Below are 23,140 nucleotides of genomic sequence, written 5' to 3' on the forward strand. Positions count from 1 at the left end.
TTTTAACTAAATATTTCTTAATGATTAAAATGGGAAGTAAAAATTTAAAGTATCACCTTAAAAAACCTGATAGCAACAACATTGAAAACAAATAAATTATTCACATTTTTCTAACTCTTTACCTTTTGAAAAGACAATTTTTCTATAAATTCTATTTAAAAATTAGTCAAATCATTAATTCACTAATTACTTTATCTGCAGTTTAAGTAGATCCTTCTAAAATAAACTTTAGATGGAACTATCTAATTAATAAAATAAATAAAGTAAATAATTTCAAATATTATTGAAAATTGCTAAATTTTGCAAAATACTGCAAACAGTTTTTTTCACTTTAATTCTATAAATAATATTAGATATTAATAATTATTCGATAACTATTTGACTTAATAATTGATTCAAATTAAATGTCATGGTATTATTAGTTGATAACAAAGAAGTGCGAAAAATAAATTTGTATTTATTTCAATTAATTTTAACACGTGTAAAGCTGACAATGCTTGTACAATTTGTAAACAATTTGATTTGATTTATGGGCTTTTATCATTAACCCATTAAACGCAGAGAACAGTAATATAATGGAATGTTAGAAGGAATATTGATATAATGGAATGTTAGAAGGAATAACTAACTAACTAACTAACTAACTAACTAACTAACTAACTAACTACTACTAACTAACTAACTAACTAACTAACTAACTAACTAACTAACTACTAACTAACTAACTAACTAACTAACTAACTAACTAACTAACTAACTAACTAACTAACTAACTAACTAACTAACTAACTAACTAACTAACTAACTAACTAACTAACTAACTAACTAACTAACTAACTACTAACTAACTAACTAACTAACTAACTAACTAACTAACTAACTAACTAACTAACTAACTAACTAACTAACTAACTAACTAACTAACTAACTAACTAACTAACTAACTAACTAACTAACTAACTACTAACTAACTAACTAACTAACTAACTAACTAACTAACTAACTAACTAACTAACTAACTAACTAACTAACTAACTAACTAACTAACTAACTAACTAACTAACTAACTAACTAACTAACTAACTAACTAACTAACTAACTAACTAACTAACTAACTAACTACTAACTAACTAACTAACTAACTAACTAACTAACTAACTAACTAACTAACTACTAACTAACTAACTAACTAACTAACTAACTAACTAACTAACTAACTAACTAACTAACTAACTAACTAACTAACTAACTAACTAACTAACTAACTAACTAACTAACTAACTAACTAACTAACTAACTAACTAACTAACTAACTAACTAACTAACTAACTACTAACTAACTAACTAACTAACTAACTAACTAACTAACTAACTAACTAACTAACTAACTAACTAACTAACTAACTAACTAACTACTAACTAACTACTAACTAACTAACTAACTAACTACTAACTAACTAACTAACTAACTAACTAACTAACTACTAACTAACTAACTAACTAACTAACTAACTACTAACTAACAACTAACTAACTAACTAACTAACTAACTAACTAACTAACTAACTAACTAACTAACTAACAAACTAACTAACTAACTAACTAACTAACTAACTAACTAACTAATTACCTAAATAACTAACTAACTATGTTTATAAAAGTTCCGTATTTAAATCTATATATCACAGATAAAACCCAAACGATTCAAATCTGCATTGACTTGTTCCAGAAAAATTGTGCTTTCAAAAACAACCAAACAATTTACTCGGATTTGGTCCTATATAGGCGTTAGTACTCGAATTCCAAATTAGTATACCAATAGCTTATTTTATGTGAGTAAATAAACTACTTTTTCAATGAGTTTGAATAAAATTAAATTTCCCGTTTTTCCCCCTTTTTGGTACCTTTTCCCCAGTGAAATTGCAAAAATTTTGTTTCAACAAATATTACAGAGTTAGTCGGTAATTTAATATGAATACTTCAATAAATAGAAAAAGTTTTCTTAATGTGCTAAAAAAAAGTACAAAAAATGCAGTTTTCTCCCTTTTACTACCAAAAAGAACTCAATTTGAAAAAAGTACGAAACAGGTGTCTCCTAATTTTGGGAGACATATTCAAAATATTTACAAAACTGTATTTGTTAAAAAGTTATAAAGGGCCAACAAATTTACCAAAATCACATTTGTTACACATTTTCACCCCTTAAAAGTACAATTTTAAAAAAAGTACCAGACACCCATCTGCTTATTTTAAGAGTAAGATAATTAAGAAAACCTGTTTTACCCGTTTTTTCCTTTTTTACCCCTAAATGTACAAATTTCCAAAAATCCCTCCTTAGTGGATCTACATAACCAAAAACACATCTACTGTCAAAATTTCATGATTCTAGGTTCAGCCATTTGGGCTGTGCGATGATGAATCAGTTAGTAACGCTACTCTTTTATATATATAGAAGATGATATTGACATACCGATATGTCTCTCAATAACTATTAAAATATGTTCAGGAGAACAAAAACAGGTTAAACAGTTAAAAAGTTTTGAATAAACAAAGCACTGCAGTTGTCATGATAGGAATTCACAAAAAAGGGAGCTCTAATTTAGATTGGACATATGTTACTGTTTTGACATAGGAAAGAGAGTGAGAGAAAAAGTTTTGGTTTTTAAAACTGTCAATTTTAAAGTGGATTCGGCCATATAACTCAACAGAATTTTCGCTATTTTAAACGTGTCTTAAATCACAACAATATCACACTTACAATATTAACTAAAGAAAAACCAAAAGTCATGCTAATATAATTTGCTAAATTTATTCTTTACCAACCTACATAGTAAATAAATAAGTATACAATGTTCAGGTAAGTATTTATTTAAATTAACACTAATATGATTTATTTACTTATCAATTTATATGAATTTATTTATTTGTTTATTAAAAAATAAATTGAAAGCAAATGTATGTAAATAGTTTGATATGGATACAATTGCAAAATCTAAATTTAATACTATAAATAGCACACCTATTTAGTATTTTGCTAACACTAGACAAACGGAAAAAATTAATTTCTTTATGATAAAAAAATGCCGAAAAAGGAAATTAAATCTATTAGTTGTGGGAATTTAAAAACTGATAGCACAGTTTATTTTAAAAATGGAGACATTAAAGGTGTTTAGTTGCAGATTAGAAATTGCTTTAAGAATAAACTGAAATTCCCATAAGTTATTAAAATCTAGTAGTTAATTCTCCATAATAAGGACATTGAAAAGTTCGTTCAGGACTTTAGCACTTGTCAAATAATATTCTTCTCTAGCAAATAATCCAAAATTTATATTGGCTAATTAAATCCCACATTTATACAAAAAAGTCTAGACAGCAAAAGGAAATAAAATATTTATTATTAAAAATGACAAGTAATTTGTTTATAACTTTAATAGACTCATTATAACTAATAAGTATTAATAGATAAAACAAATATTCACAAAACTAAATACATATGGTAAATATTTATTTAAAGTGAGTGAAAGAAAAAAAAAACAGATTCAATCGATTTTTTATAATTTGATTAGAGAAAAGGTTTTCAAAATACTAATAAGTAAAATACAATAATTAGAGGTGGTTTTTTTTGATAGAATGCTACGTTCACACCTAACAAATATTTGACGAAAATCTTAAAATATGATTGCACAAACATAACCTTAAAGTTATCGATATGTTTTGCAATTACAAAAATAATGTTAGAACAAAAAGTTGTGGTTACAGCTCTTGCGTCAAATATTTGTTAAGTGTGAACGTACCTTATGTGATACCAACGTGAATGAAATGGTTAGTTAAAACTAGGGTTCTATAGTTGAAACGAAAAGTCGACTTTTCGACTTTTTGCATTTAGTTAAAAGTCGACTTTTCGACTTTTTTCATTTATTTAAAAGTCGACTTTTAGACTTTTCGACTTTTAAGTTAAGTGTGAACGTACCTTATGTGATACCAACGTGAATGAAATGGTTAGTTAAAACTAGGGTTCTATAGTTGATACGAAAAGTCGACTATTCGACTTTTTGCATTTAGTTAAAAGTCGACTTTTCGACTTTTTTCATTTATTTAAAAGTCGACTTTTAGACTTTTCGACTTTTAGTATTTTATAAATGATCGACTTTTCGACTTTTTCCGACTTTTCAACTTTTTCCGACTTTTTTCGACTTTTCGATTTTTTTCGACTTTTTCCGACTTTTTGACTATTTTCGACTTCTTTCGACTTTTTTCGACTATTTATTGACTTTTTTCGAGTTTTTTCCGACTATTTTAGAGTTTTTGACTTCTTTTCCACTTTTTTAAAATTTTTGACTTTTCGACTTTTTTCGACTTTTTCCGACTTTTTTCGACTTTCTTCGACTTTTATTTACAAAGTCAACTTTTCGACTTTTTTATAGACGATAGTCGAGTTATCGACTTTTTTGGAACAAAATAGTCGACTTCGACTTTTCGACTTTTTTCGACAAAAAGTCGATTGTTCGATTATTCGAAAGTCGATTTATAGAACCCTAGTTAAAACTCTTGTTAATAAGAGATCAAAGTTTAAAGATATTTTTCCCTTAATTTTTCTTTAATCCGATTTCATTTTTTTAAACGGCAATAGAAAAACAAAAACTCTTTTTTTTCTAAATTTCTCTTGCATTAAAGATCGCATGTAGTCTTTTATTGTTTTTTTTACAACAATGTAAGGAGTAGGCTCGATGGTTTATTTTTCATCAAGTTAAAAAAAAAAATTGTGACATTTTTTTAATTAATTTCGATTAAAATGTATGCTCATAAATATTTATTTTATGATGTTGTGCATTTTTCTTATTCATTTCAAGTCGATGCGGAGTAAAGCGGACAGACTGTAAAACTCAAAGTTCAATATTCGAATCGTGTCAATTGAATCCAGCAGTTAGCAAGCGCGTGATCATCATGTGATTTATCTAAAGTAAATAAAGAAAAACATTTAACCATGCAGTCATAAATATAAATTGATCGAAAAGAAAATACTTTAAATTATAGGCAAAGGAAAAAGTGGCCTCGTCACTATTGTAAAGGAGGGTCTAATATGGTCACTAGATCTTATAATAAGTCGATCTTCAGTAAGTCGTTTACAGTGATTAATGTTGAATAAGACTTATTTGAATAAAGGCAAAATTATTAAAATTAAAGTAGATTTCTTTAAGAACACAGGTCGCTTATGGACTGAACTTTAATGAAAATACTTTTTCTCATATCCTATAAAATCGTTGCCACATTGTTCAATTTCATCACGTGATTAAAGTTTCGCTTGTCTACTGAAACCACAATTACCCAGCAAAAATATATGGCAATAGTTTATAATTAATTATATCATTATGATTTCGCTATAAAATAACATTTTAAATGCCAAATAAACTTGTAATTAATGATTTTAAGTTTCTAACGATCCATAAAAACTGATTTGTATATATACAAAGCATATTCGTATAGTAGTGTATACCGATATCATTATTAACTCATGAGTTATTTACCATTAAGTGATTTACTTTGTATGGAAACTATTGATAATTATGGATCGATGCGAAACAAATTTATTAAACGATTTGAAAATATACAAAATATATTCGTGTAGAAGTGGACTTTATGACCAATTATGGGCCGATCTGGAAAAAATTTCTCAGAAAGATTTATTTAAACATATTCGTGCAGAATTTGTTTATTATTAAATGATTTTGAAATTTTACTTTATGTGGTCAATTATTGACCGATCCGGAAAAATTTTTGCTGAGTGATTTGAATATATACAAAACATATTCGTGTACAATTTTATCCCGATATCATTATTAAGTAATGAGTTATTTACGATTGAGTGATTTTCAGAAGTGGACTTTATATGGGAGCTATAAACGGATCCGGGTATTAATTAGTAATAATGTATATGAAAAACGTTGTGGTACCACCGATATTCGACAGGAAGTTATTAAAAATAAATCTATTTCCCGTTAATATGTAAATCTGTATGGGAGCTAAATGAAATTTTGAACTGATTCTAATAATTTTCAACCAAGGACGATATAAAACTAATCAAAAATTGGAGGAAAAATAACATTTTCGTGGGTGGTTTCAGAATTTTGCTTATATCTGCGTTATTTATGGATAGATTTATCTGATTTCAAATAGCGATCTTCGCTACACCATATCAGAAGAAATTTTTTAAGATTCGGATTTCGCAGATAATTCGCGGGTTTGTTAAAAACTGATTTCAACATACATATGGAAACAACGGAGGCCATCGCAACTGCCTGGTTGTAAACAAAAGTAACGCTTTTGCAATGCGGAATTTACACAACGGGGCAGCAATTTTCAGAGAGTACCTGGACCGGAATGTTCTAAAATTGCCACCTGCGGTGGGTGCAAGGCACACAAAGCAGCCGGTGGTGAGTAGGCTTCTATAAATCGACTTTCGAATAATCGAACAATCGACTTTTTGTCGAAAAAAGTCGAAGTCGACTATTTTGTTTGTCTATGAAAAAAGTCGAAAAGTCGGAAAGTCGAAAAAAGTCGATAAGTCGAAAAAAGTCGAAAAGTCGTATAAAGTCGAAAAAAGTCGAAAACTCGAAGTAGTAGAAAAAAGTAAAAAATAGTCGAACATTTTAAAAAAGTGGAAAATAGTCAAAAAAAAGTCGAAAATAGTCAAAAAGTCGAAAATAATCAAAAAGTCGGAAAAACTGGAAAAAAGTCGAAAAGTCGTAAAAAGTCGAAAAAAACTAGAAAAGTCGACTATTTATAAAAGTCTAAAAGTCGACTGACTATTAATTAAATGAAAAAATCGAAAAATCGACTTTTAACTAAATGCAAAAAGTCGAAAAGTCGACTTTTCGTTTCAACTATAGAACCCTAGTGGTGAGTCGTCTAACAGCTCTTGTAAAAGTAACATCGTGAAATGCGATCAAAAAGGCAGGTGTTTTCGTAAAGCACTTCTTACGAATAGATAGACGGACATGGCTAAAATGACTTTACTATCTATAAAGGCTCGGAATCTACAAACATACTTCATAGGGTCGGAGTATTACATTATTGAAATTACAAACAGACTTTCTTTCGTGGTCCTGGTAAAATGATTTACTTAAATCAATTCAAAAAACTTCGTTTAAGTTCAAAAACACTTCTTTGCCATCTATTTTTTGCTGGGTATTCCTAGAAGATCAACTAGTTCGCTTTAGTCTTAAACTCTTATGTTTTAGTAAGTCATTCAGTCAGTTAGTCAACATAATCTAACAACAAATACAAACAACATATATCGGAAAAGCACATTTATTTTTTTCTTCGCTGACAACAAAACTGCACAGCAACAGCAGCGATTGTTGTAGTTTGTTTTAGTCGGTTCTTGAACTTTAAAATGTCAACAGAAATGAAAATAAAAGCCACATTGATTACTAGTATATGAAGAGAGAGAAAAAAAAACCAAACAGCAAAAGATAAAAAACCAGTTTATTTAATATAAATATGTGTGCAAAATAACATTATAACAAGTACACAGTAAAACAAAAACAATTAACAAAACTTGTAAGCATGAACAACGTTACATTGGCTTTTACAATCATAATGTAAACCACACTGTGTTTCAAATAACAGGGATGTATAGTACTACACATTGGTAAACAAGGTACTATTTTTGCCATAATTTTTAGTAAGCAGCTATATATTGTGGAATATGAACAGTTTTGCTTCTGGGTATGAGATGACTTTACCTCTGGGCTAGCAAATGGAGGGATGTAAGATCCACAACATATTTTCTAACGATATATCAATCGTTTAACACATATTATATATTATGTGACTTTCAGAAGTGGACCTTATATTAGAGCAATGACCAATTGTGGACAGATCCGGAAAAAATATTTGTATATACACAAAATGTACTCATGTTTAATTTTATGTAGGTATATCGATATTTTTTTGAAATTTGTATGTGCGTAATTTGGAATAAGTTGTTGTACTTTGCAATTCTAAATTGTAGTACCAAACACCATTTGACCGTGATTAATCGTTGTGTGAAAATGTGATTTTGTAATCGTATTTTGCGGTATACCCATTTTTCAATTCACACTTGAAAAAATTCACGAGTACAAAATAATTGTAAAACAAAATTGATAAAATTTATTACAAAACATTAGTTCCGTATAATTCAAACAATAAATTATAACGGTATTGTAACAAAATGTGTCAATACATAAACAATCATGATTCAAAAGACAAATTTAAAAAATTAATTAATGTTTTTTACCAACATTTTTTAACGAGCGTAATGATTAAGCCTTTCCTCTAAAAAGTGAGCACGCGTTTGTCACATGTTCAATATATACAAAACACATTCAAACATTTGATGTTTGAAATGAAATAAACTTTTAGTATTTTTTGCTCAACCAACAGCAGTTGGTGGGAATTAAAACGTTACGATTGTTTTAAGCCAGACTTGGGTATAATTTATTAAAATTCAATTCAATTTGAATTTTTATGATTTCTCTACAAGTACTTAACTTAAACCTATAAAATTTCATGACATTCAAACAAAATTCAAATATATACAGTTTTGAAGTTCAGTTTGTTATTGAAGCAAAGAAAATCAAATTATAAAAAAGTAACCGTTTTTTTATATTGTTTATAATTTGCACGTTGTTTTTTTTTTTAAGGTGAAGAAAAGAGATATTGGTAAAAAATAATAATCAAAACAACTTTGCCAAAAACGAAACCTGAATTTAAATTTGTTAATTTTAAGGTTTATTTTTTATTTATGACATTTAAAGCTTAAATTGCCAAAAATATAAATAAATATATTTACATGTGAAGTTATAACGTTTTTTTGTATAATTATTCAAAAAATATTAATGAATTATTTATATGTATGTTTATTATGTTGAAATATTTACAAATTTTATTTAGTTCTTAAGTCGTCATAAGAATAATAAACAAACTTTGTTAACATTATGGAGTTTTAGTAATTTATAAAATTTAAACCGCATTTCCAAAAAAATTATGTTAAATGAATCACTTCCTCATGAAAAGAAATTTTCTAAGTATTGGTTTTAAGCTTAAGATCAAAAATTACAAAACAGGGATGGCAAAAAATACATTTTTAAAGTCATATTTTATTTTTTAAAGAATAATAATACTGGCCAACAAAATTTGAAAAAAATCGAAATCGAGACACCAAAGTATACTTTTCTAAAGGATGGAGCAACTCTGATTCTGGACTCAGAACTTATCCAACACATTAGGTTTTTGATATATCGTGTCATAAACTTTTAAAGAACCCATTTATAAAATCTGTTCACAACTGAAAGATCAATTTGTCGACTTTAAAATAAAGGTTTAACATCTTAACTTAAAGTTTGAAATAACTATAAATTTAAGTCAAAGCTTAGGGACTGAAGCAGGCATGAAAATTTAGTACTTCAGTACTTTTTGATATTGAAAAATACCGCGGTACCCCCAAGACATTTTCGATACTTTTTCTAACCTAAAAACGTTTAAAGAGTAGCAGACATAGCGGTTATAGTCTAGTCTATAGTCTAGTCTATAGTCTAGTCTATAGTCTAGTCTATAGTCTAGTCTATAGTCTAGTCTATAGTCCTAGTCTATAGTCTAGTCTATAGTCTAGTCTATAGTCTAGTCTATAGTCTAGTCTATAGTCTATCTATAGTCTAGTCTATAGTCTAGTCTATAGTCTAGTCTATAGTCTAGTCTATAGTCTAGTCTATAGTCTAGTCTATAGTCTAGTCTATAGTCTAGTCTATAGTCTAGTCTATAGTCTAGTCTATAGTCTAGTCTATAGTCTAGTCTATAGTCTAGTCTATAGTCTAGTCTATAGTCTAGTCTATAGTCTAGTCTATAGTCTAGTCTATAGTCTAGTCTATAGTCTAGTCTATAGTCTAGTCTATAGTCTAGTCTATAGTCTAGTCTATAGTCTAGTCTATAGTCTAGTCTATAGTCTAGTCTATAGTCTAGTCTATAGTCTAGTCTATAGTCTAGTCTATAGTCTAGTCTATAGTCTAGTCTATAGTCTAGTCTATAGTCTAGTCTATAGTCTAGTCTATAGTCTAGTCTATAGTCTAGTCTATAGTCTAGTCTATAGTCTAGTCTATAGTCTAGTCTATAGTCTAGTCTATAGTCTAGTCTATAGTCTAGTCTATAGTCTAGTCTATAGTCTAGTCTATAGTCTAGTCTATAGTCTAGTCTATAGTCTAGTCTATAGTCTAGTCTATATAGTCTAGTCTATAGTCTAGTCTATAGTCTAGTCTATAGTCTAGTCTATAGTCTAGTCTATAGTCTAGTCTATAGTCTAGTCTATAGTCTAGTCTATAGTCTAGTCTATAGTCTAGTCTATAGTCTAGTCTATAGTCTAGTCATAGTCTAGTCTATAGTCTAGTCTATAGTCTAGTCTATAGTCTAGTCTATAGTCTAGTCTATAGTCTAGTCTATAGTCTAGTCTATAGTCTAGTCTATAGTCTAGTCTATAGTCTAGTCTATAGTCTAGTCTATAGTCTAGTCTATAGTCTAGTCTATAGTCTAGTCTATAGTCTAGTCTATAGTCTAGTCTATAGTCTAGTCTATAGTCTATCAGTCTATAGTCTAGTCTATAGTCTAGTCTATAGTCTAGTCTATAGTCTAGTCTATAGTCGTCTATATCTAGTCTATAGTCTAGTCTATAGTCTAGTCTATAGTCTAGTCTATAGTCTAGTCTATAGTCTAGTCTATAGTCTAGTCTATAGTCTAGTCTATAGTCTAGTCTATAGCTAGTCTATAGTCTAGTCTATAGTCTAGTCTATAGTCTAGTCTATAGTCTAGTCTATAGTCTAGTCTATAGTCTAGTCTATAGTCTAGTCTATAGTCTAGTCTATAGTCTAGTCTATAGTCTAGTCTATAGTCTAGTCTATAGTCTAGTCTATAGTCTAGTCTATAGTCTAGTCTATAGTCTAGTCTATAGTCTAGTCTATAGTCTAGTCTATAGTCCAGTCATAGTCTAGTCTATAGTCTAGTCTATAGTCTAGTCTATAGTCTAGTCTATAGTCTAGTCTATAGTCTAGTCTATAGTCTAGTCTATAGTCTAGTCTATAGTCTAGTCTATAGTCTAGTCTATAGTCTAGTCTAGTCTATAGTCTATAGTCTAGTCGTCTAGTCTAGTCTAGTCTAGTCTATAGTCTAGTCTATAGTCTAGTCTATAGTCTAGTCTAGTCTAGTCTATAGTCTAGTCTATAGTCTAGTCTATAGTCTAGTCTATAGTCTAGTCTATAGTCTAGTCTATAGTCTAGTCTATAGTCTAGTCTATAGTCTAGTCTATCTAGTCTATAGTCTAGTCTATAGTCTAGTCTATAGTCTAGTCTAGAGTCTAGTCTATAGTCTAGTCATAGAGTCTAGTCTTAGTCTAGTCTATAGTCTAGTCTATAGTCTAGTCTATAGTCTAGTCTATAGTCTAGTCTATAGTCTAGTCTATAGTCTAGTCTATTCTAGTCTAGTCTAGTCTAGTCTATAGTCTAGTCTATAGTTAGTCTAGTCTAGTCTAGTCTATATATTGTCTAGTATATTTGGGTGATTTTTTAAAATGAGAAAAAAAATTTAATGATTAAATTTAATCTGCAAAACCACAACATATTTCTATTTATTTAAATTAAAAAAATATTTTAAAAATTAGCAGAAAATTGATAAAATAACGGTTTTGTAAAAAAAACTAAGGAAATAATTAATATTTTTGACATCGTTCCTTTTGCAATTATATCAATTACGCAAATCCCAAATAATTATATTATCGGCTTAAAGTTCTGGGAAAATTGTCTTTTAGCAATTGACGACAAATCAAGTAAATATTAAACGATATAATTGCAAAAATATTTTTTTTATATAAAATGCCGACAAATCTCAATGAGAAAGACAGATATTCCTTGAATGACAATTGAAAGAAAAAATCTTTAATTACACAAACAATAAATAAAACGCCTTTATATCAACTGATGCACGTGTTTTTTTATATGAATTTTATTTGTTGTCTAAAGTTTATATATTTTTTTAATTATATAAAAAATATTATTATCATGTCCGGCATTTGTTTTATTTAAATCACCTTGCAGTGATTATTTTTTCAAATGTCTAATAATTTGTTTTACTATTATTGTAAATCTAGTGATTATATTTATTGGAACAGAAAACAAATACAAAAAAAATCTGAAAATAACAATAAACTGAATTATAATGGAACTGTTATTACGAAACTGAAAATAAATAAATATATTTGCACATTTCGCTTTCTTATCAGTATTTTTTGTTATTATTACTTTTTTAAATAAATTTTTATTTGCTGCCGCTCGTTCCGTATTTTATTCTTAACAATTAAAATTAAAAATATTATATTGTTTTAAACAAATCACGTGACGCATCATTGTTGCTTGCTTCGTTTAATAGAAATTCAATTGTGCAGATAAAAATATAGCAAAATTAAATAACAATAACAGTAATAAAAATAACTAACTATAATTAAATTTTTCTCCATATGGATATAGATATATATATATGTACATTAAAATAACAATAGTTTTATAATTATACTCTTTACTATTGTAAATTATTATTATGATTAAAAAAAGTGAAACCTGACTATTATATTAACGTTTTAATTGAAATCTTTAGGAATATTTTTGGTGTTCAATATTTATCTAAATTAATTTAATTAATTATTTAATTATAAAAATTATTTGATAAGAGTAATGGAAAAACACATTAAAAATAATTTGAAATTGTAAAAAAATTAATAAGTAAAACGCCTATGGGTCTAGACCAACGGTTCCCAAATGGGGGTCCGCGGACCCCTAGTGGTCCGTAGTAAAATCCTAGGGGGTCCGCGAAGACGAACGAAAAAAACCATGAATAAACAATATTCTGCTTTTATATGTATGTACAAATATCTCCAATTTTTGTGCAATAATCCCAAATTTTTTGGTGACTTTTTGAATTTTATTTTTCGGTTGTTTATCAGGAAGAAGCTAGGCCCTACAAATTTATTGTATAACTTTTATAAAGTAAAGTATTGCGTGATTTGTAATTTTTATTTCCTGTATATGTACTGAAATAAGGGTTTTTATTTCAGACAAATAATAATCTGACTTACAATTAAATTAGGGATACTGGTATTCCGGAGTATGAAGTTCAATTCAAAGACAAACTTATTACAGATTTAAGTTTATCAAATTGTAAGCAAAAGTGTTCTTGTTTGAAAGGACTAAAATTATATATTTCCAAAACAGAGGTGACTCTTTATGCAGCTCTTTATAAATATTCCAATCCGACGTGATACACAGATTTTAACTTGATTTTGTCGACCAATACATATTATTAAATTAACATCAGAAAATCCATAGCGTTTCGCGTAAATATGTAGCCAAAAACCATGAAGTAAAATAATTCGTTGGTATTTTAAAATTCAAATTTAAGTTCCAAATTCACAGTACTTTAACAAAGAGTTCAAATCATATATTATGCGGATAACGCATTCCGCAACAACATAGAAGAAGTCCAACTTTCTTATATTATTTTCCCGAAAACTTAGCTCACTTACTCAGTTCACCCTTTGCAATCGCAACAAATTTTTGAAACGTGACTCCTTAAGCACATCTGACAATATTTGATAAAGAAACCTTTTCGCTACCTTGAAGAAAAATTAACATGAAAGATCTCACGATCATAAAATTAAACATCATGTTAACATATCAACAAAGAAGTCATTCTATCTTCAAAACATGCAATTGAAAACCTATCTGAAATATTATATATTTTCAATGTACGGGAATATTTTATAGATATGACATCTCTACATTTATTAGACCTAGGGATTAATGAACTAGGTAAATTTTCGGATGGACAATTATTTAGAACAATAAGATTCAAAATATGTATGGGGGTCCGCGAAATTAAATAAGTTCTTTAAGGGGTCCGCGAAGTAAAAATCGGTGGGAACCGCTGGTCTAGACAATTATTCAGAGTTCATTTGTATTTAAGGGAATTATTTATTGTTAGCTTTCTAAAGAATTTTATTTAATTCTGGAGAAATTGTTAATATATTTATTCAATTCAAATCACACTTCTACAAAGATTTACGAAATCTTAGGCGTTTTTGCGATTTTTTTCATACTGTTATTCAAGTGTTATTTACAGGTAAATTAATCATTCTCCTGATTCCGAAAATCAACATTATTATTTGTATTCGAACTTGTTCAAAATTTTGCTTTAAAGACATTGTGCCAGACAAAAATTGTTGATTTAATTTTACAACGAAAATTAAAAAAAGGAAAACCGTAAATATTGACTTAACTAAGATTAACGAAATACAGTGTTGGAAAGATTACAAGAATGATGTCACTACTGAAGTTACAAGAAGAAGCAGAGAATACAATGAGTATATCGTATATCATCACACAAATATACACAGAGAGAAAAGGAAATATACACGCCTGGTACCAAATTGACACCAAACTATTGGCAACGGATTGTTTGTCAATAGTGAGCTAACCACGTTTGTTAACATTTAGACAACGGATGTGTATAAAATTTAGATTATGACAACGAATTGTTGCAATGTTGTCAACATTACATAGTGTTGTCGTTCGTATGTATATACTTTGAGAACGGATGGTATTGAAAAATTATAAACAGTTTGGTGTTAATTTGGTACCAGGCGTATATATTTCTTTTTCTCTCTGTGTAGACAAATGTAATTTCATTTAGTTCTCAAAGGTTCCAGATTTACTGAATTAAAACTGAACTAAACGAATAGAATGAAACTAGAATCTGAACTAGAACTGAACTGAACTAAACGAACTAGAACTGAACTAGAACTGAACTAGAACTGAACTAGAACTGAACTAGAACTGAACTAGAACTGAACTAGAACTGAACTAGAACTGAACTAGAACTGAACTAGAACTGAACTAGAACTGAACTAGAACTGAACTAGAACTGAACTAGAACTGAACTAGAACTGAACTAGAACTGAACTAGAACTGAACTAGAACTGAACTAGAACTGAACTAGAACTGAACTAGAACTGAACTAGAACTGAACTAGAACTGAACTAGAACTGAACTAGAACTGAACTAGAACTGAACTAGAACTGAACTAGAACTGAACTAGAACTGAACTAGAACTGAACTAGAACTGAACTAGAACTGAACTAGAACTGAACTAGAACTGAACTAGAACTGAACTAGAACTGAACTAGAACTAAGCTAGAACTGAATTTTGGAAAAGGAATTTGAAGTTAAATTAAAAATGGGCCGCCCTAATAATGTAAACATGTAAGTATAAAATAACCAGTATGTAAATATATATACATTTTAAAACAATCAAATATAAATGCGATAATACGAGAGCAATGGGAAGTGTTTTCTGAAGCACAATCATAGCGATCCAATGTGAAAAAGTAATCACAACTGTAGATTACAACTTCAAGCACCTTTTTTGTTGTTTTCTCTTTATAATATAATTTGTTTAATTTTCTACAATATTGATTGTAATTATAAAGAATCTAACTAAATTTACCAAAATAAGTAAAGTAGTTCACAACCTTGTCGGATGGACAACGAACCCAGATTATATTGTTTTGTTTTCTATTAGTTATCAAATGAAAAAGTCAAGGCCATAGTTAAAAATTCCCTTTTATAAGAACTTTCGTGTTTAGCCTCGTTTAAATATGAGTAAGTATGTATGTATGTAATACTAAATTCAATATTTACAAAGTGGTTTCAATCTTGGTTGGTTGGTTAGTTAGTTATTTGGTGGCACATGGTCTTCAGAATGAAATAAGAATTCGTAAAATGAAACTGAAAACAAAAGAATCAGCATTAAAAACGATAACAAATAAATATTTGTTGCGCATGTAGTGAGCAGTAGTTGTTTGTTTGGTTGTTTGTTTTGTGCTTTAGTGTAACCTGCAGTTCGGGGTGATTGTATCAAACTAGTGATTTTATCCTTGGTTGTAGAATATATTAGTTCCAGTGATTTTTTGACACTTTATAGAACGCACACACACACATATACATGTATATTAGGGTCACCCCAAAATAGAAGTATCTGATATTCCCGCCTAAAATGAAAATTTAGCTCTTTCTAAGTTACCATTTCACAAATTCTTTGCCCAGACGTCTAAAAAGGTGCTTCTTGAGGTTTTTAAGGCATTTTACATAATATCAAAATTAGTTCGTTGCATGAAGCATGCAAAATTGTGAAAACAGACATTTTTATCCTTTGCCCCCAGGACAAAAGTTTTTAGAAACGTTATCTTAGAATGAACCAAACTTTCATTGTCAGTGAGAACATTAGTATGGGGCCCCCTTTGATCTATAACAAATAGGTTAGGTATCAACTTTTTAAGGTCTAGTAGAGAGGAAAATGTTTAAGTGTCATTCCTGTACATTACCTAGGTATAGTAAAGTATATACTGCATTACTAAGGGGCACTTATTAGACGTTTTAGTTTCTTTATATTACAAAATGTCAATGAAATGTGGATAATTACTGTCTAAATGGGATGGTCTCCTTTTAAAACTGCTGGGTGTTGGTAAGTAAATTTGTTTTGTATTCAAACAAAATCAAAAATGAATACGAAAAGAAAAACAATATAAATAAACAAACCACTAAATAAATATAAGTTAATTCAGTATACCCTACACCATCTTAGTGCGGAGAGCTAATAATCATATGTAACGCCTGTCTATCCATCCGTCTGTCCGTCCATGTAAACCTTGCAATTACACTACAGGTCGCAATTTTCAAGATAATTTGAAATTATAGAAATTTGCTTCATATACTACCACTTTGGAACCCAGGTAGAAATCGGTCCATTATTTCGCCTAGTCCCCAATAGGATCTTGGTCTGTTTATTTAATAATTATGTCTTGTAATAAAACTATAGAGAGCATATAATTTGAAATAATAGAAAACTTCTCTATGGAACCGATTTGGTTTTTTTAGCTTTCGATTTTTGTAAAGATCGTGCCTTATTTGACTCTAGCCCCATACAAACTCCCATTCAGAAAATGACTTAAACTTCCATAATTGACTTATAAACCTTAGTATCATGATGAAATTTATCATAACTAGCCTTTTTATAAAAATCATATATCCCTCCTGGTAATTGGCCTATATTTGACCTCAGTCCCCATATAAAACTTTTTTTAAGAAAATTTATTTTTCAGCAAAAAGGTAAAGTTCAATATAAATGTATTTTTTTAATAAAAAATAAATAATTTTTAACTGCTGTAGAGTATCTAATAGACGACCATGCCTGACTATAGTTTCCTGCTTGTTTTTAGTTAATTAAGTATTAATAAGGAAATATGCTAACGACTAATCCTCCTATATATTTTGGTCATAAATGGATGAAATTCGGCTAAGAGCAGTTAATTATCATTGCTTAATTACTTGGTAATTTATCATTCTTATGTTTATTCCTGTATTTCCTCTTACAGCTAAGAGAAATTTAAAAAATGGTAGTTCGGTCGATAATACCTCAATGAGTTTTTGGGTATAAATAAAATTGTTTATTATTTTCCCATATCTGCTGTCACACAGAGAGAGAGAAGAGACAAACATAGCTAATGACATAATTACTTACATACATACTACATAAGTGCTTACTAACTTACAGACAACGTGTGTACACTACTTGACGTTGCAGAAATTTTGGCAAAGCGTCTGGCGCAGTGTAATTGTTTTTTTATGTATTTTTTTTTTGGTTAATTTTATTATTAATACTTGTTCATATGTACATCTCAATTCAATCAATATGGCGCAGTATATACTAAGTACAATTAATACTATATAGAAGAAAGCAAGCATGATTATTTAGTTTAGTTCTGTTTTCATTCTTTTTTTTTTTTTTTTTTTGTTCAGAATAAAATTTTGTGTCAGTTATTTCAATGTCAGCACAATTTACTTTGAATGTTGTTTTCTCTACACACGAAATATTATTTCAAAATGCATTTAATTCATTGCATTTTAAATGTAATATTGAAAATTTTTAATTTAAAATTTTAAAAAAAAAATTTGTGTTTAGCGAAAGATTTATTGATGCCAGTAAAAATATTTATAATATTCGATTTATTTTAACTATGAAAAGAGTCTTTAAGGGTATTAAAGAAAAAAATTTTGAAACAAAAAATTTTTATAAAAATTGTTAAATATTATTTATAGAATTTTAAAAATTTAAAACATTTTGATTTAGAAATTGATTCATCCACCATACATCAAAATTCTATAGGCATTACATTAAAGGAACTTGCATGCCGCAAATTTATAAAAAAGAATAAAATATTATTAACTTTTTTTCTCTTTTAAAAAACTATATAATTTTATGAGCTCATCAATTTAATATAATAAAAATATCTTTAAATGTCAATTAAAAAAAATTGTTCATATCTTATGACATAAATATACACTTTTATTATTGAAGACCTCGTTATTTTGAACAGTAATTTTAACAAATTGAAAGTTTCGCTTTCTAATCTTTATCTTAAGCTCTTGTCATTATATTATTATTTTTTTATATTATGTCAATATAAATAATGATAAACTAACTGATTGTCATTATTATCAATAATACTGAAAAAATTTTAAAAAAGTACTTCAGTTTGGCAATGAATAAGAGATTTTAAATAGGACGACTTTTTTAGTTTTAAAAGTTTTATTTTAACAATTGAACCATGTTATTTTGCTACCTATAAATGTATAATGATTTTAAATATCTATTCAAGCATGAAATTGTAATATAGTAATGGAAATAATTATAGGGTGAACCAATGAATAAATAGAAATCAAAACTGTTAGAGTGAAACCAACTTAAACTTGGACTGATAACACCGATCCCACTTCACATTTGTAGTAGATAGTTAGTTTATTTAGCAGATCAGTTCCTAGACCACTATTAACCCTATTGTGCGCTCTTATACAAGAGTGTCTGGTGGGAAACGAAGCCACGAAAACTCTATTAACTAGCTTACCGGAGGCACCATCACACTTTTGTAATATAAGTTTTAAATTAACTTAAACAAGAAGAAATATATATAAAAATCGGAAGTGTCGATCTAGTATGTTTGACATACATATGTAGTTATGAACTGAAAAGTCCAAATCGAAATTTCTGGTTGTATGATAGCTAAGTAAAATAATGAACCGATTTGCACAATTTTCTCAGGACTTTCATTAGAAAGTGATTCTGAATCGATCGGTATACATCCACTATAGTGGTGTAGGGTATAATTAATGAAGATTGATTGCCCTGCAAAAATTGAGTTTACTCTGCACACGCGTGTAAAGAGTACTCCTCAAAGGACTAGGACTGATCCAAAACTAATCCAAATATATGATAAAAATAATTGTGATGGCCTAGGTAAGGACCAAGTAATCCATCTATGCATTACATCAGAGTAATGCCAAAACTATTCCCTTGCTAAGTACATGATCCGCAACATGGTCCTATGTAAAACCCTGATGGATAGACTAAGTCCCTAATAGTTTTCTTTATGCTTCAGAATCAGTAATAAAACTAAAGGTTGCAATTTTAAAGAAAAGTTGGTACAAGTATAACCTTCAAGCTAAGAACAAACTTTATTAATTACTAACGGACCGATTTGTACAATTTTCACAAAACTTTCATTAGAAAGAGATTCTGAATCAATCGGTATACACGCACTATGGTGATGTAGGGTATAATTAATTGATTGCCTTGCTAAAAATAAGTTTACTCTGCACACGCGTGTACTCCTCAAAGGACTAGGACTGATCCAAAACTAATCCAAATATATGATAAAAATATATTGTGATGTCCCAGGTGAGGACCACGTAATCATTCTATGCATTACTAGGGTTCTATAGTTGAAACGAAAAGTCGACTTTTCGACATTTTGCATTCAATTAAAAGTCGACTTTTTGCATTTTATGAAAAGTTTAATTAAAAGTCGACTTTTCGACTTTTAGTATTTTATAAATAGTCGACTTTTCGACTTTTCGACTTTTTTCGACTTTTCGACTTTTTCCGACTATTTTAGAGTTTTTGACTTTTTTCCACTTTTTTCAAATTTTCGACTATTTTTGACTTTTTCCGACTTTTTTCGACTTATCGATTTTTTTCGACTTTCCGACTTTTTTTGACTTTTATTTACAAAGTCGACTTTTTTCATAGACGATAGTGGAGTTATCGACTTTTTTTTAAGTCGATTTTTAAGCAATTTTAAAGATATGTTGGTAAAAGTATTACCCTTGGCCCAAGGACCGAACTTTATATATTACGGTAGATATCGGTCCATACAACCGAACTCCCAAATGGACCTTGGAACTCATAATGCCAAATATACTATTATAACCACAAAAATCGTTACAACTATATTTTGTATAAGCCTAAATGACACTGCTGATTTAAGTGATGATCAGGCCACCTTTGACGCTAGCCCCCAAAACAAAGTCCCTCTAAGAAAATGGCTGGAATGTCGTTAATTTACTCATACACAATTTTATAACGATGAAATTTGTCATAACTAACTCTTATATGGCTCAGTCCGTATTTGACCTCAGCCTCCATAAATAGCCTCTTTCTGTAGTGGTGACACATGTACTAATTCTTTTGGAAGTGCATATTGCGTTTCGCTTGTTTTATATTTAATATGTTTTTGTTCGACTGATTTGACAAATTTTATAATCCCAAAATTTCGGATAGAATAGAAATATTTCAGAATCTAAAAAACCTCCTTTCACGAGTCCTGCAGCAGATGGTGATTTTTTTTTGGGTTATTCTACAGTTATAAATTGAGGAGCATTTTATGCAATGAAATTGTAGTTCGAAATGATCAAATTAAATAATTTGGATCTTTTTTCCATCAAAATCTAGTGGGGACTTATTGGAAGCAATAAAATAAAATATTTTGGGAGATAAGATTATCAGAATTTGCGTATAACTTGATCGTATTCATAAATGCTTAATAAAGTTATTAATGATTTATTGTGGGAATTTTGCATGCAAAATGAGTTTAATAAACCAAAAATAAACGATTATTACCCTTATGAATATGGGGTTTAGTTTTCATTGCATTAATGTATAGTTTTCATAACAACTGATAAAATTTGGTAATCAAATTCATTTTCAAGAAACCCATAATAATTATATGTGTGTATATCCCCCTGATTCACCAAAAAATTTCCATTGCCACAAAACCAGTTTTTTGTTTCAAACTAAAAGAAAACAAAACATAAACAAATGCGCATTGGATTTTTAAAATTTTATTATTATATCTTGGTGGAAATACGAATTTTGTACCAAAACAATAAATAAATGCATTTTTATTTTGCATGGGTGTCATTTGTGTGTGATGTAGTTTTTGAGAAAAAAAAGTGTTGATTTTTGTATAGATGGCAAGACAGGGCCAGAGCCTGAGTGATTGGCAGGGAGCAAGCAGTATTTTTGCGTGTTTACTTTTTTTATGCTCTTTTATTTTTGTGATGATCATTTTATGTTTTTTGTAGTTGTTTTTTTTTTTTCAATACAAGTTTTTTTTTACATTTTATATTTATCTTTGTATTTTTTTTGTGACTTGTTAACAATTTCTTTTGTTGTTCTTTTTAAGGAATATAATAAAAATCTATAGAAACAAAGAGAGTATCTAAAAAAAAAGAAGTTTGGATAAATGATGAAAGCAAAACATAAAGTGGAAATTTTTATATACAACAAATTGTTTTCATTTCAATAATATACAACAATATGATTGTGTAAAGAAACCGAGCGACAGAGAGAAGGAATGGTATCACGTTTTTAGAGCATGATCGAAAACAATAACAACAGCAATAGAGTAATTGTATAAAAAAAATTACTTGAATTTAAGCCTAAAAAAGGAAATTATTAAGGCGTTCATGTTGAGTTGGTTTCAATTTAAGTTTGTTATTGGTTTATGCGGAGGAATGTGTTTTTTTTTTGTTTTTTTGTGAAATGTGGTAGAATTAATTTGTTTTTATTTTTATGTATTTTGTTTGTTTTTATTTATGTATTTTTATGATTTTGTTGCAACCCTTATTTCTGCTTAATCGATCCATAAACATAAATTTATGTACCAGCTGACTTTTGATTGTTTAATTTATAACATTTGCATCCCCATTTTTTAATGGAATTTTCCATTAAATTTATTAAAACTGTTTTGTTTACATAAATCTGGGATATGGGTAGAGCTATAAAAATCGATACTGAACTAGAACTGAACTAGAACTGAACTAGAACTGAACTAGAACTGAACTAGAACTAGAACTGAACTAGAACTGAACTAGAAGTGAACTAGAACTGAACTAGAACTGAACTAGAACTAGAACTGAACTAGAACTGAACTAGAATTGAACTAGAATTAAACTAGAATTGAACTAGAATTGAACTAGAACTGAACTAGAACTGAACTAGAACCGAACTAGAACTGAACTAGAACTGATCTAGAACTGAACTAGAACTTGGACTGAACTAGAACTGAACTAGAACTGAACTAGAACTGAACTAGAACTGAACTAGAACTGAACTAGAACTGAACTAGAACTGACCTAGAACTGAACTAGAACTGAACTAGAACTGAACTAGAACTGAACTAGAACTGAACTAGAACTGAACTAGAACTGAACTAGAACTGAACTAGAACTGAACTAGAACTGAACAAGAACTGAACAAGAACTGAACTAGAACTGAACTAGAACTGAACTAGAACTGAACTAGAATTGAACTAGAATTAAACTAGAATTGAACTAGAATTGAACTAGAACTGAACTAGAACTGAACTAGAACCGAACTAGAACTGAACTAGAACTGATCTAGAACTGAACTAGAACTGAACTTGGACTGAACTAGAACTGAACTAGAACTGAAATAGAACTGAACTAGAACTGAACTAGAACTGAACTAGAACTGAACTAGAACTGAACTAGAACTGAACTAGAACTGAACTTGAACTGAACTAGAACTGAACTAGAACTGAACTAGAACTGAACTAGAACTGAACTAGAACTGAACTAGAACTGAACTAGAACTGAACTAGAACTGAACTAGAACTGAACTAGAACTGAACTAGAACTGAACTAGAACG

The 23,140-nt window shown here is 28.9% G+C and overlaps 1 protein-coding gene across 4 annotated transcripts in view; it reads right to left on the minus strand.

The window, feature by feature from the left end:
• LOC119604498 overlaps positions 1-23,140 on the minus strand; it is a 36,235-nt gene that overhangs the window by 8,870 nt on the left and 4,225 nt on the right. The window lies entirely within an intron of this gene.

The sequence above is a fragment of the Lucilia sericata genome, unplaced genomic scaffold, assembly GCF_015586225.1.
Source record: "Lucilia sericata isolate MDLA Ls3-8-SP2 unplaced genomic scaffold, ASM1558622v1 Contig000399F_arrow, whole genome shotgun sequence".
Classification (NCBI taxonomy): Eukaryota; Metazoa; Arthropoda; class Insecta; order Diptera; family Calliphoridae; genus Lucilia; species Lucilia sericata.